We start from the raw sequence: 23,637 nt of genomic DNA, 5'->3' as shown, positions 1-23,637 counted from the left end.
GTGTTTCCTCCAGGTGCTCCGGATTCCTGCCACAATCCAAAGATGTGCAGGTTAGGTGAATTGGTCACACTAACATTGCCCAGAGTGTTCAGGGATGTGTAGGTTAGGGTAAATGGAGAGTAGAATGGTAGGGAATGATTCTACTTAGGATCCTCTTCAGAGAGTTGGTGTGGACCTGTTGGGCCAAGTGATTCCACTCTGAGGGAATCCATGATTCTGTCATCCATTAGGAAAGTAATTGATCATCCGTCAAGAGAATCTCCTTTGGAACATATGTCTGGGCATGCAATGAATGTAAAAGTGTGTTTTTGAGAATGCAAATAAAACAAAACATCATCATTAGCAAAATGTTTTATCAAATTATCATTTCATATTAAAACACCGAAAGTACAAGAGTAATGAACAATTAATATCTGAACTTTGATCTAGGTTTGGCTGACAACCAACTTATCTAACTGTATAAGAGGGCTGGAATATTCTTTGATGTCCTAATTGGTTAATTGGAGATGTTCCATTCCAAATAGCCTGACGTTACATTCAGATATTCCACCCGGGTACATCGGACCTGATAGTCATTAAATATGGCAGGTCACCAAATGGGACAATGTGCCCAAGTTTCTGAAACTCAGCCTTTTTTAATCATCACAATAGAGTCCTCCAAAACACAAATCACAAACTGACTGTATTGTACCTTTCCTACACTGTTTGTGTTTTGATTCTTTCTTGAATCATTTTGATATTTCTTTTCAGCTCAAACATAAGAAGTGAACTTCAGCTACAGACTGTGTTTCTCTCATGTCACCGTCCATCCTGAAACTGATTTGGAGATGTCGGTGTTGGACTGGGGTGTACAAAGTTAAAGACCGCATAACACCAGGTTATAGTCCAACAGATTTAATTGGAAGCACTAGCTTTCGGAGCATGCTCCTTCATCATGACAACCACCTGATGAAGGAGCGACACTCTGAAAGCTAGTGCTTCCAATTAAACCTGTTGGATATAACCTGGTGTTGTGTGGTTTTTAACTTTGTACATCCTGAAACTGATCTTCTTCTCGTTTGAAATTTCTTCCCTGAGAAAATCGGTCGGCATGTTGTTGTCAGAACCCAGGCATTAAAATCCTTCAGGTATATCGGGCTACAGCAGAAAACACTTACACCTGAAATGCTATCCTTCACATCTCATTCTTGTGCTGCAGTAAATCGCTCTGTAAAACTGTCCTGAATTCTGACTTTGTAGAAATGATTTAATCCATAAGAGATACTGAGCTCTGACTGAGGCAAAATTATTCAATCAGATAATCAATAGGAAAGGTATGTAAACATAGATTTAAATATTTATTCCAAGAAGATCAAAGTCGTTCAGTTGTTCAGACTGCATGTAGTTTTTGACTGATATCATTCAGTAAAAAATCCTTTTCATTTCTCAATATGGGGAACAGGAAAATCCTTGTGCTGCACTACAGCATAATGGTGAGCTATCTGCTGAGTTGGCCATGAGATACTCCATGCAGAATCACTGTCTCTGAAACATTAATGCAGTCCCTGTTCAGGATGCTGCCAGACCTGCTGTGTCTCCCTTTATTCTTCTATCCAGACTCCCCGGATCTGCAGTTCTTTATTTTATTGTATTTAATTATATGGTGATTCCTTGATGGACGGCACACATTTCAGAGACATCATGAAACCAGACTTTGATTTGACAGAACACTAACTCTGTGGTCGGTAATGCTCCTCAGTGGTTCAGGTATTGGGCTTTGTAAAACTTTAATAAAACCTCGAAAGCCTTGAATGAAGTTCCACATTTGGCTCAAAGTTGCCGTGTTGCCCCAGAATTCATGGCCCGAGCTGAGTCACACACTGGAGACTATCCAGAGAATGAACATTCGTGAAATTAGTGACCAGAGGCCTCACTCAATGCAATGCTGCTTAGAGACTTGATGGTACATATACCCAACATTGTTTCACCCTTTTATAATCTTCACGACTTTGTCTTTCCCCCAGTATCATCTGAACACATTTGTGGTGATGAAAGAGCATTTCTTTATAAATATGGAAAGCACCAATGGGTGGTCTTTCATTTCATTGGTGTTTTCTTCCTCCCTTGTCAGATTAGTGGGTTTGATCATTCATTTCTGTTCCGTCCTGTGTACGGCTGAGGATCAATGTTCGACTCTGGGAGAATTCTTTTGAGTGGACAGGAGATGGAAAATGAACATGGCTGAATCTGTACGGAAATAATTCGAGATTGTTGAAGTGAAATGTTCATGAAATAACTTTCTTTATGGATAATGATACCTTTGCAAATCAAAGTCAGAAACAGATTGTGTATAATCAGCGAATATCGATGGAATGCATTTTTGTCAGAATGTGCAACTATTCTGCATAATAGATATTCCAAACGTTTGCAAGAACGATAAGTTGCTAACCAATGAGAAAGGTAGGACGAGATCGACAAAATGGGAACTGAATAATCAATATGATGGGTGTGCCTGATAATTATAAATATGTAGACAGGTGAAGTAACTCCAATGAGACTGGTACCCAGTCACCAAGTCACCTTTCCTTTACACGTGTACGGTACATGGAGTCTGCCTCCCTCACTCAGAGCCAGGCCCTAGAATGAGGTGATTCTCTGAATCTCCTGGATGTACCGATTAGCCAGGGCTCTCTGGCCCAGGGGAACAAGCGCAGGCAAAGATCTCATTGTGAATGAAATCTACCTGGCCCCAGTCCCAGGGATGGAGGCCTGTTCCTTACCATGTAGCTTCTCCTGGGATGTTCCCACCTCCGGTCCAATTCTTCTGTCTCTGACTCAGACGTGATTGTCGTGTATCAGACTGTAGCCCATCTGTTGTATCTGAAGAGGCCACACTTAGAGCTTTGCATTCAGTTCTGTACGCCACATTACAAAAGGGAAGTGGAGGCTTTGGAGAGAGTGCAGAAGAGGTTTGCCAGGATGCTGTCTGGCTTAGAGGGGATGAACTATAAGGGGAGATTAAAAAATTTAGGTTGCTTTCTCTGGAGGGGTGTAAGCTGAGGGGAGATTTGACAGAAATATATAAGATTATGGGATGTACAGATAGGATTGATGGTCACAGTATTTGCCTCTGAATTGAAATGTCTAATACTGGGGAGCATGCATTCAAGGTGAGAGGGGGTTAGTTCAATATCTTTTTACACAGAGAGTGGTTGGAGTCTTAAATGTGCAGCCAGGAGTCGTGATGGAGGTAGGTATGATCGGGGTGTTTAAGGGTCTTTTAGATATAAATATGCATGAATATGCAAGGAATGGAGGGCTATGACAGGCAGAAATTATTAGTTTAATTTGGCATCAAGTTTAACACAACTTTCTGGGCTAAAGGGCCCATTCCTGTGTTTTTTCAGTTCTATGTTGTATGTTTATTTTTGGAGGTTAAATACAAGAGGAAATAATACAGTCGATGGCAGGATCCTTCAGAGTATTGATTTACAGAGGGATCTCGGAGTGACAGGATACAGCTCCCTACAAGTGGAAGTACATGTCGATAAGGTGCTGTAGAGGGTGTATGGCATGCCTGTGTTCATTCATTGGGACATTGTATATAAAAGTTGGCAACTCATGCCGGTTGGCAGCTGTAAGTAAACAGTTAGGTTCCAGTGCAAAAGGGGATGCTGTTCTGGTTATCACACGGTAGGCAGGAGGTGGAGGCTTCATGTGTGACATTATGAGAAGCAGGAATAAAGTACAGAGTCGGAGTCATGTTTCGAGGATGGAAGTGTCAAATACAAGGTTTTATTGATAAGGTGAGAGGGAGAAAGTTTAAAGGAAGTGTGTGAGGTAACTGTTTCTTTCCTGCAATGTGTGGTAGATGCCGAGAAGGTCCCGTGATAATAGCAGACGTGATAGTAACACCTGAGAGGCATTTAGATGGGGAAGTGTCCAGGCTGGAATAGAGGGAAATGGGTCCTGTGCAGCCAGATGGAATTAGATTAACATTGAATTATTGTCAGCAGAGACATGATTGGCTGAAGGGCCTTTTGCTGTCCTGTGCTGTGTGCTAGTATGACCACACTAATTTGAGTTTTAAAGAAAACTTTCATCACAGCCTGCCAAGTCAGAGGACTGGCTCAGTGCAATCCTGTATTTTTCTGTCTTTTTTTCCCCTTTATTAGAGTCAAAGAATCATAGAGATATACAACATGGAAACAGACCCTTTGTTCTAACTCGTCAATGCTGAACAGATATCCTAACCTAATCGAGTTCCATTTGCCAGCACTTGGCCCATATTTCTCAAACCCCTTCCTATTCATAGACCCACCCAGATGCTTTTTATTGTCCCAGCCTCCACCACTTCCTCTGGCAGCCTCATTCCATACAACGCACTACCCTCTGCATTCAAGGTTGTCCCTCAGGTCCCTTTTAAATCTTTCCGCTCTCACCCTAAACTTTTGCCCTCTAGTTCTGGTCACCCTCACCCAGGGAAAAGACCTTGTCTATTTAACCTAGCCATGCCCCTCATTATGTTATAAACCTCTATGAGCTCACCCCTCAGCTTCCAACGCTCCAGGGAAAACCCTCCAACTCCCAACCCCCAGCAACATCCTGGTAAATCTGTTATGAGAGAGAAGTCAATATTTCAGGTGGAATCGTTCTTCAGTCCTAAAGAAGGGGGAATACCCGAAATGCTAACTTCTCCACCTGCTGATGCTGCCTGGCTGGCTGTGTTCTCCCAGTCTCCTGCTTGTCTACTTTGGATTCCAGCATCTGTCGTTTTCTTTCTCTCTAAGGAATGGCAGAGTGGACTCGATGGGCCGAATGGCCAAACTTCTGCTCCGATGGTCTTGTGGTCCGAGGTTTCTGTGGATCATGTCAGTCCCAGGCTCAAGGAGCTGCAGCACTCACTGGGAGCAAAGCTCATAGAATCCCTACAGTGTGGAAACAGGCCCTTCGGCCCGACAAGTCCACACTGACCCTCCGAAGAGTAACCCACCCAGACCCATTCTCCTAACCTATTACACTACATTTACCCTCTGACTAATACACCACAACTACACATCCCTGAACAATACGGGACAATTTAGCTTGGATAATTCACCCTAACCTGCACATCTTTGGACTGTGGGAGGAAACAGGAACACCCAGAGGAATGCCACGCAGACATTGGGGGGAGAACGTTTAAACTTCATTCAGAGAGTCACCCCGAGGGTGGGATCGAACCCAGGTCCCTGGTGCCGTGAGGCAGTGGTGCTAACCATTGAGCCACTGTGCTGCCCCTGAGCCACCGTGGGGTGGGGGTGGGCTGGTGGGTGAACGAGGGGTTGGGGGTCAGTCCAGCAGAAAACTAAAAAAGCCCACCGACTCTCCCACTGCACCCATTGTTTTGTTAAAACCATGTTATTAAAACCATGCCAGGACATCTTGTTCTTGTTCAATGTTCCATGTGACTGTCAGCCCCATTTGCAGGATCTCTGGGCTCGGACATGACTGTATATTAGAGGCATGTGCTTATTACTTCAGCATCAGATGAAGTGGTAACAATGTGAAGTTTGGTCCATTCTGTGTGTACATGTTACTGGTATGGACTAGGCCAGACCACTCAAAACATTCTGTTGCAGGCAACCCAGACCAGAACTCTGTAACTTGTTTCGGTAAGTGTACAGTGAAAATTACCCGGAGTAAAGAGCTATGTTGACTACTACGTTTCAAAACAGGCAAACATTTATTTACAAAATTACACAATGAAACACATAGAACAGAATAAAGAACCCCTTCAGAACGTAGTCTCTCCAAACTGGACTCAACTATGTGTTGTGGTTCTGTTCACCGTGCTGGGAATTTGTGTTGCAAACGTTTCGTCCCCTGTCTCGGTGACATCCTCAGTGCTTGGGAGCCTCCTGTGAAGCGCTTCCGTGCTGTTTCCCCTGGCATTTATAGTGGGCTGTCTCTGCCACTCTGGTTGTCAGTTCGAGCTGTCCGCTGTAGTGGCCGGTATATTGGGTCCAGGTCGATGTGTTTGTTGATAGAGTCTGTGCATGAGTGCCATGCCTCTAGGAATTCCCTGGCTGTTCTCTGTTTGGCTTGCCCTATAATGGTAGTGTTGTCCCAGTCGAATTCATGTTGCTTGTCATCTGCTTGTGTGGCTACTAAGGATAGCTGGTCGTGTCGTTTCGTGGCTAGTTGGTGTTCGTGTATACGGATCGTTAACTGTCTTCCTGGTTGTCCGATGTAGTGTTTTGTGCAGTCCTTGCAGGGGATTTTGTACACTACATTAGTTTTGCTCATGTTGGGTATCGGATCCTTTGTTCCGGTGAGTTGTTGTCTGAGCGTGGCTGTTGGTTTGTGTGCTGTTATGAGTCCTAGTGGTCACAGTAGTTTGGCTGTCAGTTCAGAAATGCTCCTGATGTATGGTAGTGTGGCTAGTCCTTTGGGTTGCGGCATGTCCTCGTTCCGTTGACTCATAACAGCACACAAACCAACAGCCACGCTCAGACAACAACTCACCAGAACAAAGGACCCGATACCCAGCATGAGCAAAACCATTGTTGTGTACGAAATCCCATGCAAGGACTGCGCAAAACACTACATAGGACGAACAGGAAGACAGCTAACGATCTGCATCCATGAACACCAACTAGCCACGAAACGATACGACCAGCTATCCCTAGTAGCCAGATGACAAGCAACATGAATTCGACTGGGACAACACTACTATTATAGGACAAGCCAAACAGAGAACAGCCAGGGAATTCCTAGAGGCATGGCACTCATCCACAGATTCAATCAATAAGCACATCGACTTGGACCCAATATACCGGTCACTGCAGCGGACAGCTGGAACTGATAACCGGAAGCGGCAGATTCAAACCACTATAAATGCCAGAGGAAAGATCACAAGCGCTTCACAGGAGGCTCCCAAGCACTGAGGATGTTACCTAGACAGGGGACGAAACATCTGCAACACAAATTCCCAGCTTGGCGAACAGAACCACAATATCGATGGGACACTGGGAGGCATAGTGTTTGAAGTTGGGGGGTGTGGGGAGCACCATTCGGGCAGTTGGGTTCCTGCTAAATTCACCATCTTAGATACCAATTCATGGGAATGGTATCATGCAGGACTTTTCCGATTAGTTTTAAACTCGTCTGTTTTGTGAACCGGATGTGGCTCCAAGACAAAAGGGTTAGGGTGCCTTTGCAGCTGGTTTCAGGCCATTCCTAATCTCTTATAGAATGAACTTTCCCTTTTGAGTTTCCTGGGATATCACTGCCAGAGTTCCAATCCCTTTTCTGGGTCTCTTGGTAAGCCTCCATATCGGGGATGCCCATTGTTGAAGAATCCCCACCAATCACCCGTGATTGCTACACTCCGGTAACAGTCACCTGAGCTTCCATTCCCTTTTTTGTACACTGCTCGCTGATTTGTTACACCCGAACATGATACTTTTATTGGGGCATCCCCACAGCACACCATCCCCCTATTCGCCTGTGTCCGGTGGGTCAAACCGTCTGTACCCCAGGGGCATGGACCCAGCTTTGTTTGATATCTCCTGCGGGTGGTTCCTGATGGTCCCGATGAGGTAACCTTTATTGCATTCTCATGGTTACCCTGGCATGTGGCGCTGGTACCAATCCTGTCAGTACATTATGAGTCTTCTTTGGCTGCACATCCCCAGAAATTGAAAGAGAAGTTTGTGGGGGGCAGACTTGGAAATGGTTCTGGTGAAGGGGAGAAGGATCAAAACTGGAAACAAAGTGACCGAAGTTATCTGAACCCCTTCCTCCTGCACCATCTCTCAAGCTACCTATTCATCCTGCCTATTCTTTCATTTCTACTCTGACTGCCATGTGGCACTGGTAGCAATCCTGAGATGACTTCCTCTGAGGTCCTACTTTGTAACTTGACTCCTAACTCCCTAAATTCTGCTTGTAGGACCTCATCCCATTTATTCCCTTCCTCATGTGGCCTACTTTACTATAGGGAAAACATCTAAGGTTTCTTGCTTCCCTTTCCTCTCAGGTTTCCTCTATACCCCGTGGTGAACCATATCATTAATATCTTCAACAAGATGTCCCTTTTCCCTAACCACATAAGGATATCCACTTTCCCCAATTTCTATCCCCCTCAGATTGAAATTGATGTTGGAAGCCAAACTTTGATTTATGAACCAACTCCTAATTATCTGCCTTTTCCACTGATAAATTTGCAATCTTAACTCGCTCTTCCAGGTGAGTTCTCGTTACTTCAGGAAGTGAATTTTGAAATCCTCCATGATAATTGTCTCTCTAAGATTGTCTGATCGATTTTCAATGCTCTTATCCACCGATCAAAGTTACTTTGTTTGATCCTTTCAAACTCTGTGACACCAGGCCCCTCCTTAGATTCTAAAATGCCTATAAGCTTCTGGGTGGAGCTCATATACACTGAAGATGGCTTTTTTATCACCTGATACTCCCCAGATACCTCCTCTGATAATGACGCAAATACCTCACCAGCTCCACCTACCAACGTTACTTGGATCAACAATACCCACATAGTCATTGGCCATTTCATTTGTTTAGCCACTTTCTTCAATGAAATGAAACAGCCACCTACATTTTTCTTGTCAAACTTGAGGCAACACTTGAACATATTTAAATAGATTCAATAAAGTGTGACACTGGAAAAGGCACAGCAGGTCAGGCAGCATCTGAGGAGCAAGAGAGTCAACGTTTCAGGCATAACCCTTCATCAGGAGTGGGGGAGAGGGAAGGGGGCTGAGAAATGGGGCATGGGGCTAGGGGAAAGGTAGGAGGGCTAAGGTAGGGTGTGATTGTGATTGGTCAGTGGGAAGGAAGATGGGCACGTAGGTCAGGTCAAGAGGGCAGTGCCGAGTTGGATCTGGGATGGGGTGTGGGGAGGGGAGATTTGGAAACGGATGAATTCCATGTGAAGCTCTACACTTTATCGACTCTGTCCAGCATCTACAGTCCTTGCTGCCTCCTTGTATTTTAACCAATCCTCACCAGCCCTTGGCTATGATGTGATCACTCTCCACCGTCCCCATCAATCCTTTCACTTCAGTCTCTGCCATTTTAAGTCACATTTGAGTTTGCATGTTCCAACATCTGAAGTACAAGAGCTCTCTCTTTCTCCTTTTCTTCTGTAAGGCCCATCCTTCCCTTTTGTTTCTCTTGTTTTTAATTGGAATTCAGACTGTTTCATTTCCTTTTCTCTTTATTTTTGTTCTGCCTGGGACAATCTTTCTTCCTCTTCATCCCTCGCCAAAGCCTCCAATTCAAGCTGTTGGATTTGCAATTGAATTTTGCCAATCTCCAATAATGCTGATTGCTTTCCTGGTAATTGTAAATGTTGAGCTTTTGCTGCAATTCATTGCCTCACAATGACATCGCAGCTCCTGAAGGCCCAGGGGTGCTCCCTGTCTGTCTGTCTGTCTGTCTCTCCAGGAACCCTGTCACCTCACTGACTACATAGCACCAGTATACTTGAGATGAATGCTGACGGCCCTATGAAGTTAGAGCAGCCCGAATATTAACTAATAACACCTCCTTCTGTATCCTCTTTTTATCTTCTTAGAATCTGATGCTCTTTGACCTTGAGATGGATGTATCATTGGCTTTTAAGATTGACAATATACTCAATTTTAAACCTGATTGGAGGTTGGCATTTTGGGATGTAATTTAAACTGCTGAATTTGAGGTTTTTTTTGTCCTCCAGTAACTAGCTAATTAGAATGTTCAACCAAGTGTTGTATTGTTAGTTTATTGAGAACACTTGCTGCTGTGGCAGATATATACAAATCTCATCTAAACTCTCTCTAACGACCTGCAGCAAATATGATATTTTAAATTAAAAGTCTGTAACATAAGACTCCAACGAAATAGTCTCATTCTCAAAGGGTTCTAAGAACGTAAGCGGATTGAGGTCAGTGTCCACAACCGTCTCCGACACATTGTTCGTGACGCACACATTAAAATCTCAAGGTCAGCACCAAACTCGATCGTTCCTTTTCAATCACGGAGTCTTTCCTTTGGTGGATGTTGATCTTTTTTCAAAAAGTAACCGACTGGCAGTTCAATCCCATTCTCATATTCCTGTCGGGGAACAGCTCCAACTCCGATGCCACGAGCATCGATGGTGACTTTAAAAGGTTTTGAATAGTTTGGTCGAGCTAAAACTGGTTTGGTGGTTAACATTACTTTCAAATGGGCGAATGCCTCCTGCATTGTTCTATCCACTGAAACTTTGGTGTTCTTCAGCAAATCAGTTAATGAAGTTAATACACTGCTGAGGTTTGGAACAAACTTCCAACAGAACTCAGTGAGTCTCAAGAATCGAATCCCCTCTTTCTTCGAGGTTGGTCATGAAAATTCCTCAATGGCCTTTGCATCCCATGGGATCATCCTTCCATGACCGATTGTTATGTCCCAAGAATGTCACCTTTGCTTTTGTGAATTCAGTTTTATTTAAATTTATCACCAGTTTTGCTTCTCGAAGTCATTCCACGAGCACTGCTAACTGTACCATGTGATCTTTCCAGGACTTACTAAACATCACTACATCCTCCAAATAGACTGCAAAGTTTGTTAACCCAGACACGACCCTGTCCCTGAGTCTTTGGAATGTGATGGGTGTGTTCTTCATTCCCAGGGGCATCACCTTAAACTGATATAGGCCATTTGGGTTTACAAACAGACATTTTTTTCACCGACTCTGGTAAAGGTTACCTGCTAGTAACCACACAGTATTTCCAACTGGGTGGTGTAACTGGCTTGTCTGACTTTCTAGATACACCCGTCCAATCTAGGAATTGGATATGAGCGTTGACCTTCCGATCCACGCAGAATTGTTGAATCCTGTCCAGTTTGGGAACTAAGATGGTCAGCGAACTCCACTCGCTCTGGCTTGGTTCAATGAAGTCCTCGTCGAGCATAGCCTTCACCTCCATCTGGACCTGTCTGGCTTTGAAAGGATTAAGCCGATAAGGGTGTTGTTTTATCGGAGCAGTATTCCCTATGTCAACTTCATGTACAATAACATTATTCCTCCCCACCTGGTTCTTACATATGTCCTTATTGGGCAGTAACAAATCTTTCAATTTGTTCTATGCTCCTGAGGCAGGTGGCTCACTGACCTGTCCCACTCCTCAAGGACTTCAATTTTTAATCTATTTTGAAGCACATCAACATCCACACCATCTGGATTGGATCCCTCACTCTGTGGGACGATAACTAACACCCGTTTCTCTAGTTCTTTCTCTCGAGTGGAATATGGTTTCAACATGGTCACATGACATCTCAATACATTATTCTATCTGGCAACTTTACTAGATAGTTCAGCGGATTGAAATTTTTCTCAATTTGATAGGGGCCACTAAACCTGGTGTTGAAGGGATCTCCTATCACAGGTGACAGTACTAACACATCATCCCCTCGGGAAAACGTCAGAGTCTCAGCTTTTATCTGCCACCTGCTTCATTCTACACTGTGCCCTCTTTAGGTGTTGTTTAGTTAACTCACTGACCCGATTTAGTCTCTCCTCACCTCCAATACAAAGTCCAAGTGTGAGATCTCCAGCTTTGAAATTAATTTTAAAAATTGATGACCAAAGATCGAATTACTTCATGCCCAAATAGTAACTTGAATGGAGTGAACTGAGGAGATTCATTTGGGGCATCTCTAATGGCAAACAATATGAATGTTGTTTATCTCAATCATTTGGGTAATCCTGACTGTATTCTCTCAACATGGTCTTCAAGATCTGATCCACCTTTCTAAAGCTCCCTGGGATTCAGGGGGATACACACTGGATTTAAAGGGCTGTGTCCCTAAACTATCCATAACCTCCTCAAGCAGTCTAGCAGTAAAATGTGACCCTTGGTCTGACTGAATCTCTCTCTGGGTAGACCATACAGTGTGAAGAAAGCTGCTAACTCCTGTACCACCCTTTTTGCCTTGATACTCTGTAATGGAGTTGCCTCGGGAAATCTGGAAGACACATCCATAATGGTCAGCAAGTACTGGTTCCCACTGTTAGTTCTCGGGAGGTGACCTACACACCCAATTATAAACTGCATGAAAGATTCTTCAAATGCAGGAATTGGCAAAAAGTTGTTGGTTTTATAAGCGCCTGTGGCTTACCAACCATTTGCCATGTATGACACGTACGGTAAAGGTTACCCACATCCTTGTGCATTCCAGGCCAATAAAACTGTTTTTACCTTAGCCTGAGTCTGTCGTACCTGTAGGTGACCTTCTACAAGTAGTTCATGTGCTACCCGTGTCACTTCCCGTCTGTGTGCTACCGGCAACACAATCTGGTGACTTCGGCCTATTTCTCCTCGACACTAACTGAACCTCCTCTCCTTCATCTTTCTTTTTACTTCTCACTTCTTCATTCTGCGACTTATGATAGTGGGATCTGGTTACTACACAGTCTGGGAGAATACCAGGATATTTCTGTTTTAACTCCCCAGTTTCTTGGTCTTCTTTGGGCTTCTCCACAATAAGGGTTGTCACTCCCACCTTGGATGCAGGCAAATCATTCCCATGAACAAACTAAATTCCTGGTACTGACACTGACAGTTCCTCCCCCTGTAACTTCCCCAGTCTTGAGTTGGTACTCCAACCTGATCGTACATGGGGGAATGTTAATGTTCTGTCCATCTGTCCCCCAAATTACCACCCTCTCGTGTAACAGATCAGAACGAGTGCATATTTGCTCATCCTTTACTATCAGCGACTGGTCAGATCCTGTATCTCTCAAAATTTAAACTTCTTTTCTTTCTCCCCTTGTTCTTTCAGAGTAAACTTTACCCACAGAGGTGAATACTTTGTCGAGATCAGGTACTAACTCCATACCCAGCCCCTGCTGAGGCTGTGCACTCTCCTGCAGCTCCTCGACTCTTCTTGGGGTCTCCTTTACTCCCTTCACTAATGCCACTGGCTTAGCTTCTTTTCCCACATCTTTTCCCACAATGCCTTTCTTTAACGACCAGCGCTGCGACTTGTGTCCCACCTTCTGGCCATGAAAACACCTTTTCCCAGTTTCCTTCTGAAGCCACCAGCACTGTCATGTTCTGTGTCCCACTCCATTACAGTGAACACACCTGAGGCCTTTCACCTCCTGTCCACTCTCTTCGGCTTCTTCTTTATCCTGTGGGAAATTCGTACCAGTGTTCTCTATTCTTTCTTTCGTAGTGTAGGATCTGCCCTTCTCCCAAAGTCTATCCCTCACAGGAGGAAATTCTGGCTGGAAGCTTGTCTTATGCACCAACACGTGTTCACCTGCCATTTCTGCTGCCCTTCTCACTTCCTGAACCTTCTGTTCCTCCACGTGAATTCTTACCATTTCTGGAAGTTATCTTTTAATCTCCTCCAGCAGAATAATCTCTCGTAAAGACTCGAAAGTCCAATCAATTTTCAAAGCATGCGTCGTCTATCAAAATGAATATGTTTTAATTTTTTGGAACTCAACATAAATCTGACTTGGTTCCTTCTGTGTGTTTCTGAGCCACTGTCGATATGCTTCTGGTACCAATTCATAAACACTTAAAATAGGCTGTTTCACCTCGTCATAATCTCTCGTCCCCTCATCTGACAGCACAGCAGTATCTCACTAGCTCTACCTACCAGCTCAGTCTGAACCAGCATTACCCACAAACCCTTGGACCACTCTATCTGATGAGCCAATTTTTCAAATGAAATAAAGAAGGCTTCAACATCTTTCTCATCAAAACGTGGCAGACTTTTGCCATATTTGTATAAATCACTCACTCCCTTCTTTCAATCTCTATCCTGTTAACTTGACTTTGCTGACTAAGTCACAACTTCTTAAGTTCAAAGTCACTCTCTCTTTTTGCTCAGCTAAGAACCTCTCTCCTTCTCTTTTTATCTTCTACCTCCGTTTTCCTCAATTGTAATTGTAGTTTTTCGACCCCACTGCACTTATCTGTTTCTCTGACACCTAATTGTTTGAGTAACTCCCGAACAATTTCAGCTTCATTTTTGTCCTTGGTGAAATCCAAATCTAACTTCTTTGCTAATTCTAAAAGTATGGCCTTTTTCTTCCCTTCTAAACTTCCTTGGCAAATTTGAGAATCATCTTCAAACCCCAGAACCTCTTCAGCAATTTTCAGAGCCATTTCTTTCACTTTTAATGGAACCAACCACATGTCACCGAAAGTAAACACACTGTCTCAGCTCCATTTTATTTAAAGGTCTCGGACACTAACCTGCAAGAGTTTAAATCTGCTGGGGCTTCTCACACCCCAAATTTATTCAAATCTGTCTAAACCAGTTCAAATCCCAGACAAAAGCCCCCAAATTATTTCCTCTAACTTATTGTTCATTTTCCCTTCAAAAATACTTGTCCATTTGGTAATTTTGGGGTATAATTTAAACTGGTAAAATTCAAGTATGTTTTTGTATCCAGGCAACCAGCTACTCGAGCTGCTGGACTAAAGGTTACGATGTAACTTCTCCAGCACCGTGAGTGTCTCTCTCCACGTCCTTCACTCTCTGAAAGGTACAGTACACTTCTATACCTTCATAACACAGTGTGTCCCTGAAACACGACCTCGACAGTGTCTCCCAGCCCTACTCTTCCTCTGACGAGAAAAAGGTTCTGTACGCCAGATTGGGAAGGTTACTGGTTTTATTATTTATTTTTCAGCAGTCACTGTGTGAATTGAGAATAGTAGGAATGGAGGTGAGGGCAGTTGAATGTTCCTCCTGCAGAACGTGGGAGGTAAGGGTCACCACTCGTGTCCTTACTGACTACATCTGCGGGAAGTGCACCCAACTCCAGCTCCTCGAGAACTGCATTAGGGAACTGGAGCTGGATCTGGATGAACTTGGGATCATTCGGGAGGTGGAGGAGGTTATTGAGAGGAGTTACAGGGAGGCAGTCACTCCTCAGGTACAGGATAAAGGTAGCTGGGTTACCGTCAGGGGACTGAAAGGGAACCGGCAGGCATTGCAGGCTTCCCCTGTGGCCATTCCCCTCAATAATAAGTATAGGTTTTAGATACTATTGGGGGAGTTTGGTGGGGAATGACTTACCAGGGGTAAGCTATGGGGTACAGGTCTCTGGCACAGGTCCCTGTTGCTCAGAAGGGAAAGAGGGGAGAGGAGCAGCGCATGAGTCACTGGGGACTCCATAGTTAGGGGGATAGATAGGAGGTTCTGTGGGAATGAGAGAGATTCACGGTTGGGGTGTTAACTCCCAGAACAGGGTTGATGATGTCTTACAGCCTGTTTTTGGGATCCTTAAGGGGGAGGGGAGCAGTCCCATGTTGTGGTCCACAGAGGCACCAATGACGTAGGTTGGAAAAGGGATGGGAATGTAAGGCAGAAATTTGGCGAGCAAGGGTGGAAGCTTAGAGCTCGAACAAACCGAGTTATTATCTCTGGTTTGTTACCTGTACGACGTGCTAATGAGGTAAGGAATAGGCAGAGAGAGAGGAGTTGAACACTTGGCTACAAGGAGGGTGCAGGAGGGAGGGTTTTGGATACCCGGATAATTGGGGTTCATCCTGGGGTAGGTTGGATCTCTACAAACAGGATTGTTTACACTTGAACCAGAGGGATCCCAATTTCCTGGGGAGGATATTTGCTAATGCTCTTTGGGAGAGTTTAAACTAATTCAGCAGGGGGATGGGAATCAAAATTGTAGTTCCAGTGTCCAAGAGGTTGAGAGCAGTGAGGTCAGAAATAAGGTTTCAAGGTCACAAGAGTGCACCAACAGGCAGGAAGGTGGTTTGACGTGTGTCTACTTCAACACCAGGAGCATCTGGAATAAGGTGGGTGAACTTGCAGCAAGGATTGGTACTTGGTACTTCAATGTTGTGGCCATTTCGGAGACATGGGTAGAGCAGGGACAGGAATGGTTGTTGCAGGTTCTGGGGTTTAGATGTTTGGGTAAGAGTAGAGAAGATGGTAAAAGAGGGGATGGTGTGACATTGTTAGTCAAGACCAGTATTACTGTTGCAGAGAGGATGTTTGATGAGGACTCCACTATTGAGGTAGTGCAGGCTGAGGTTAGAAACAGGAGAGGTCACCCTAGTGGGAGTTTTCTATGGGTCTCTGAATAGTTCCAGAGATGTAGAGGCAAGGATTATAAAACTGGTTCTGGATAGGACTGAGGGTAACATGGGAGTTGTTATGGGAGATTTTAACTTTCCAAATATTGACTGGAAATACTATAGGAGAAAGTGAGGACTGCAGATGCTGGAGATTGGAGCTGAAAATGTGTCGCTGGAAAAGCGCAGCAGGTCAGGCAGCTTCCAAGGAGCAGGAGAATGACGGAGATCGGCGTGGGGGCGGGGTTAGGTGTGGTGACAGAGATCAGCGTGGGGGCGTGGTTAGGTGTGGTGACGGAGATCGGTGTGGGGACGGGGTTAGGTGTGGTGACGGAGATCAGCGTGGGGGCGGGGTTAGGTGTGGTGACGCAGATCGGCGTGGGGGCGGGGTTAGGTGTGGTGACGGAGATCGGCGTGGGGGCGGGGTTAGGTGTGGTGACGGGGTTAGGTGTGGTCGTTGTGCAGGTGAGTGATGTCACTGGGGGTGGAAGTTGCTGCGGCGACGGCAGAAACGGTGTTGTTCCCGATAACCGTGGACCCTCCTGAAGAAGGGCTCATGCCCGAAATGTCGATTCTCCTGCTTCTTGGATGCTGGCTGACCTGCTGTGCTTTTCCAGCATCACATTTTCACCTCTGGGGATACTATAGTTTGAGTACTTTAGATGGGTCAGTTTTTGTCCAATTTGTTCAGGAAGGTTTCTTGACCCAGTTTGTAAACAGACCAACAAGGGGCGAGGCCACACTGGATTTGATACTGGGTAATGAACCCAGTCAGGTGTTAGATTTGAAGGTAGGTTAGCACTTTGGTGATGGTGATCACAATTCGGTTATGCTTACTTGAACGATAGAGAGGGATAAGTATATACCGCAGGGCAAGAGTTAGAATGGGGAAAAGGCAATTATGATGTGGCTAGGCAAGATGTAAGATGCATAGGGTGGGGAAGGAACCTGCAGGAGATGGGTACGATTGAAATGTGGAGCTTATTCAAGGAGAAGCGACTGTGTGTCCTTGATAATTATATATCTGGCAGGGAGGGAGTTGTCGAGCGAGGGAGCTGTGATTTACTAAAGAAGTTGAATCTCTTGTCAGGAGAAGGAGACTTATGTAGGCAGGAGATGTGAAGGTTCAGTTTGGGCACTTGAGAGTTCCGAGTTAGCCAGGAAGGACCTAAAGAGAGAGCGAAGAAGAGCGAGGAGGGGAGATGAGAAGTCGTTGGCAGATAGGATCAAGGAAGTCCCTAAAGCTGTCTGCAAGCATTTTGGGCAGATTCCTTGTGGGTCATGACCTCCCTTCACAACCCCCCAGAAGCACTACAAGGGAATCCTGGGAAATCCACCAGAAAGCGGAGGCTTCACTTCCAAGAACCAACTTTGCAAAGTATCAGGTCCCCTTTTTGACCCCTCACTGCAGGTGGAGGAAAGATGGTTCACGCTGCCCAGACCCTGACCCATCCCTTGTATATTCTGACTCAAAACAGCATTAGAGGGTGATGCACATTGTATTCTGTCTTCATTACAGAACTGACGGGTACTTTTGGTAGCCCCTCCACAAGGCCGTACATCTCTAGGTTCAGTCGTTTGCAGGCTGAGGAGGCCCACGATTTACATCCACAGATTTCCCATCATTCACTTTAGTAGTTGCTGAGTTGGTGGGTTCTGGATGTTACAGCTGGTTGTGTGCACCCACTCCTTCTGTCCTTCCAATTTAACAGCAGGTTCACGTGGTCAGTAAAACCTTTAACGGTCCCTCCCAACAAGGAGAGAGCACTTTTTTAAGAGACTAAAAGTACACTAAGTGGCTTGGTCTAGAAGGGTGTGCATTTGACCCTGTCACAGCACACACTGCCCGGCTTCCCATAGGTGAAGGCTATCCTCATGCAGTGGAATGGGGCAAAACACTGAGCACTGCTCAATGACAGTGGGACAAGCCGAATCCGGGGGAGGGGGGAGGGAGGAAAAGATCACATTGGTATCAGGGACGACCGGTGCCATGGGGATGATAATCTGATTTACTTCACACAAATCCTGAACAAACCATCACTCATTGTTCCTGCCCGCTATGGGAATCGGTGAAATGGGATTATGACAGGACTGTGAGTAGGACACACCACCCCCTGAGAGAGCAGAGCATCAATAAAGGGTGAATGTCTATTTCAGCATCAGGGGACAGTCTATAGAGACATCCTCAAGGGAGGGCCGCACCAGGACGGACAGGAACACGGTGCAGTGGAGAAGTAACCACCAACTCCACATGATTTTTATGGAGTGCCCTCAGGGACGGGGTTGGGGGGGGGGGTGTGGGGGGTGGAGGGGGGGGTGGATGTGAGGACCGGTGGGACACATAGTCATGGGGCGAGGGAGGCTAATACTGGAGTGAAATTACTGGCCAATAGACAGACCCAACTGGCCTCATCAGGAAATACAGGAATCTGAGAGTTCCCACAATGGGTCTCCCTAAGAGATTCACTGCAAGACAAGGATTGGATCATAGCACCAATTTCCTCAGGTTAATGCGTGGACTTAATCGAGACAGTGACATGGGGCACCAAGGTGGGACCCAATGTGAACAAAGCTGATTGGACAGTATCAAGCTGGATGGAAGCAGCTAGGCCCACGGGACTGAAATAAAACCACCCATTCAACTCTAGTGACCTTACTGGCCTAATCAAGGGGGTCATGAGGCTTGCATATCAATCAGGGACCAGAGAGTGGGTAAAAAGGGCCGTGCGATGGGTAATTACAGGAGAGCGGGGTGTCAGGAGACGATGATGGATAAAGCTGAAGCAGGGATTGGTGCTTCCTTCTAAATCCACTATCAGGGGGTACAGGAGAGGTTCACGGGGTTGTTCTGTAGTTGCCAGCACTACAACAATGTCTGTGTGACAGGGTGAGAGCACTGCAACAGCAAACTCAGGGCCTACACCACAGAGTGATCAGGGAGCTCCAAGAACAGGCCCTGATCAGACCATTGGATCGAAGCACCAAGTTTACACAGGACTTGGTGACCCACCAGGGAAACAGCTGGATTCTTGGCAATGACAAATGTCTCCTGGACCTGGAGCTGACCTATCTGAATGGGAGCAGGTTGGGAGAACGATTCCACAATGTGAATTCCGGGTATACTGACAGTGAAGACACACGGGGTGGACAGATAAAATAGTCATGCCTGAGTCAACTGAAACCTTACCACGCCTCCCCTGAGCATCAATGTCTGTTATTGGGTCTTTGAGGGGAGAAGATAGCTAGATCAATGCAGCCTGGACCGGAAACCCCTCATGGCACCCTGAGTGTGTCGTCTGGAAGGGGCCCATGAGTGTAAACGCTGGGGGATGTCAGAGGGCTGGAGTCCTGTGGATGCAGGAGGAGGAGCCAACTGCAGCCGGCAGTCTCTAGCCCAATAGCCGTCCGAGCACACTGACACTATCCTTGGACCAGTACACTTCCTGCCTCCCCATCTAAATGAGCTGGGTAATATCTTCAGGGACTTTAAACATGGAACAGAGAATATGGATCATTACAGCACAGTACAGGCCCTTCGGCCCTTGATGTTGCACCGACCTGTGGAACTGATCTCAGGCCTATCTAACCGACACTATTCCATTTTCATCCATATGTTTATCCAATGACCATGTAAACGCCCTTAAAGTTCTCAAGTCTTTTCCTGTTGTAGGCCAGGCATTTCATGCCCTGACTGCTCTCCGAGTAAAGAACCTCCCTCTGACATCTGTCCTTTCTCTATCACCCCTCAGTTTAAAGCTATCTCCCCTCCCACTAGCCATCACCATCCGAGGAAAAAGGCTCTCACTATCCACCTTATCGAACCTTCTGATCATCTTGCATGCTGCTATTAAGTCACCTCTTAACCCTATCACTCACAAAAACAGCCTCAAGTCCCTCAGCCTTTCCTCATAAGATCTTCCCTCCAGACCAGGCAACATCCTGGTAAATGTCCTCTCAACCCTTCCTAAGGTTTCCACATCATTCAGATAACACGGTGACCCGAGCTCTATGCAATGCTCCAATTGCAGCCACACCAGAGCTTTTACCAGCTGTACCATGACCTCCAGGCTCCAAAACCAATCTCTCTGTCAATAAAACCACTCGATACTTTCTAAACAATCCTATCAATGTGGGTGGCAACTTTCAGGAATCTATATACATGGGACACTGAGGTCTCTCTGCTCATCTGCATGACCAAGAATCTTACCATTAGCCCAGTGCTCTTTATTCCTGTTGCTCCTTCCAAAGTGAAACAGCTCACACTTTTCTGCATTAAACATAATTTGCCCCCTCTCAGCCCAGCTCTGCAGCTTATCTATGTCTCTCTGTAATGTACAACATCCTTCCGCACTATCCACAACTCTACCGACCTTAGTGTCATCCACACATTTACTAACCCATCCTTCTAAACCCTCATCTCGGTCATTTATAAAACTGACAAACAGCAGTGGCTCCAAAACAGATCCTTGCGGTACACTAATAGTAACTGAACCCCAACATGAACATTTTCCATCAATCACCGTCCTCTATCTTCTTTCAACTGACCAATTTCTGATTGAAACCCCTGGATCACCCTCAATCCTATGCCTCTGTATTTTGTGCAGTAGCCTACCATGGGGAATGTTATCAAACACTTTACTGAAATCCATGTACACCAAGTCAACCGCTTTACTCTCATCCACCTGTAAGGTCACATTCTCAAATAACTTCATACGTTTGTGAGGGACAACCTACCCTTCACAAGGCCATGTTGACTGTCCCTAATCAACTTATTTCTTTCTAGATGATTAAAAATCCTATCTCTTATAACTTTTCCACCACTTTACCCACAGCGGAAGTAATGCTCACTGGTCTATAATTCCCAGGGTTGTCTCTACTCCCCTCCTTGAACAGGGGGAACCACATTTGCTACCTTCCAGTCTTCTGGCATTATTCCAGTAAACAAGTTTGACATAAATATCAAAGCCAAAGGCTGTATAATCTGTTTGCTGGATTCCCAGAGAATCCGAGGATATATCCCATCCAAACCAAGGGACTTATTTATTTTCATTATTTCCAGAATTGCTAACACCTCCTCCTTGTGAACCTCAATCCTGCCTCGTTTAGTTTCCTGTATCTCAGTATTCTCCTCGACAACATTGACAAATTTCCCCCCAGGATATTGTCACCCCTTTGTTTCAGGTGTGGACCATCCTGTTTGTAGAGGTCCCTCCTACCCCAGAATGAGCCCCAACTATCCAGGAATCTGAATCCCTCCCTCCTGCATCATCCCTGTTGCCACGTGTTCAACTCCTCTCTCTCCCTATTCCTCAACCCCCTCAAGCATGTGGCACAGCCAACAAACCAGTTTTAATCTTCCAGCTTAGCTCCTGAATTTCCGCATTACATCCCCATCCCTTTTCCTACTTACGTTGTTGGTGCCAATGTGGACCACGAATTGGGGCTGCTCCCCCTCCCCCTCCCCCTCAAGGATCCTGAAAACCCGATCTGAGACATTGGCACCTGGGAAGTTACACACCAACCGTGAGTCTCTCTTGTTCCCCCAGAACCTTTATCTGTTTCCCTAACTAAGGTGTTCTCAATGACTAATGCTCTGCTCCTTTCTCTGTTTCATTCTGAGCAACACGGACAGACTCTGCCTGAGACCTGTGCCCCATTGCTTACCCCTGGTAAGTCATTTCCCCACTCTTTCACCCCCCCCCCCCAACAGTATCCGAAATGGGTTCCTTGTTATTGAGGGTAACAGCCTCAGGGATCCCTGCACTGCCTGCCGGTTCCCTTTCTGGAGGATGAGGATGAGTGGGAGACAATACCTGAGTAGTGTTTTGGTTAAAGTAACCACCCAAATATGTTCCTTCACTTACCCAGCATTCCCGAGTCTGCTCCTGCTCACCGTGCGCTCCGCCTATTCACGAGGTAAGTTTTTAAATCAATGATTCACCTTCCCGTCAGCCCTGAATCGTCACTCCTGCTCTTCCTGCTGCTAAACAAAGGTGCAGGGCCCCTACACTCGAGGTAAGTTTTTAAATCAGTCACTTACGTTCCTGGCTCCACTCCCCCTCCCCCACTCCCCAATTCTGCTGTTACCAGGGGAGATTGGTCAGTTTGAAAGCAGAGGGTGAGGTGGGGGCTGCTGGGAAGGTCAATTTCCCACTTCAAGGACTGACCTTGAGCGTGAGCAGCCTTTATTTTATAGACAGCAGCAGAGCGAGAGGTGGCTGCAAGCACCAAGGGGCTGCTGGGAATATATTTGGGCAGCGGCTGAACCTGAGACACTAAACGTGCCGTGTCTCCCACCTGCCCTCCCCCTTGAACCAAAACAAAGGGCTCTCTGGTGGGTTGGTAACGTAAGGCTTTTCTATTTACATTTCTGCTGTATCTTGTGTTTAGTTAAAACAATTACTTTTTAATTTATCTATTAATTGTTCATTTGAATAAGACCAGAGCAGAGAAGTACTAGAAATGATTTAACTCATAAATTTGTATAAATTAATACATGAATTGAGTCGAGGTGTCTGGGAAGGTGCTGTGCTGTAGCTGTATGATGTGGGAGCTGACTGATCCCATTGTGAACAGCAGTGACCACATCTGCAGCAAATGCTGGATGCTGGAAGTTCTCCGTATCAGAGTTGATGATCTAGAATCTGAGCTTCAAACCCTGCGGCACATCCGGGAGGGGCAGAGTTACCTGCACACTTTGTTTCAGGAGGCAGTCACACCTGGGAGATTCAGTAATTCACATTCAGTCAGTGATCAGGGACAGCAGGATGTGACTGTAAGTGAGGCAGGTAGGGGGATCCTGAGCTCGGGAGTGGAGGAGTCTCAGCTTTTGACATTATCCAACAGATATGAGGTGCTTGCTCCCCGTGTGGATGAGCAAAAGGACAGTGGGGAGGATGAGGCAGCTGACCATGACACCAAGGTGCAGAAGGCCATTCTAGAGGGGGCAGCAAAAAGACAAGTATTTGTTATTGGGGCTTCTATTATTAGGGGATAGATAGTATCCCTTGTGAGCATGATCGGGAGTCCCACATGGTGTGTTCCCTGCCTGGTGCCAGGGTACTGCACATCACTGACCGGCTTGAAAGGATATTGGAGCGGGGGTGGGAGGATCCAGTTGTTGTGGTACATGTTGGGACTAACAACATGGGCAGCTCTCGCTCTCAATCGGAGTGAGAAGGACTGGGTAGTTGTTAGGGGGGGTCTTTAGCTTTCCAAATATTGACTGGGAATACTATCGTTCAAGTACTTTAGATGGGTCAGTTTTTGTCCAATGTGTGCAGGACGATTTCCTGACAGAATATGTCAACAGGCCAAAAAGGGGCAAGGCCACAATAGATCTGGTATTGGGTAAGGAACCCGGCCAGATGCTAGATTTGGAGAGAGATGAGCACTCTGGTGATAGTGACCACAATTCGGTTATGTTTACTTTAGTGATGGAAAGGGATAAGTATATACCACAGGGCAAAAGTTATAGCTGTGGGAAAAGCAATTATGATACAATTAGGCAAGATTTAGGATGCTTTGGATGGGAAAGAAATGGCAGAGGATGGATACAATTGAAATGTGGAGCTTC

Source organism: Chiloscyllium punctatum, chromosome 42 (assembly GCF_047496795.1).
Source record: "Chiloscyllium punctatum isolate Juve2018m chromosome 42, sChiPun1.3, whole genome shotgun sequence".
NCBI classification, from domain to species: domain Eukaryota; kingdom Metazoa; phylum Chordata; class Chondrichthyes; order Orectolobiformes; family Hemiscylliidae; genus Chiloscyllium; species Chiloscyllium punctatum.
Note: the sequence above shows the minus strand (reverse complement) of the source record.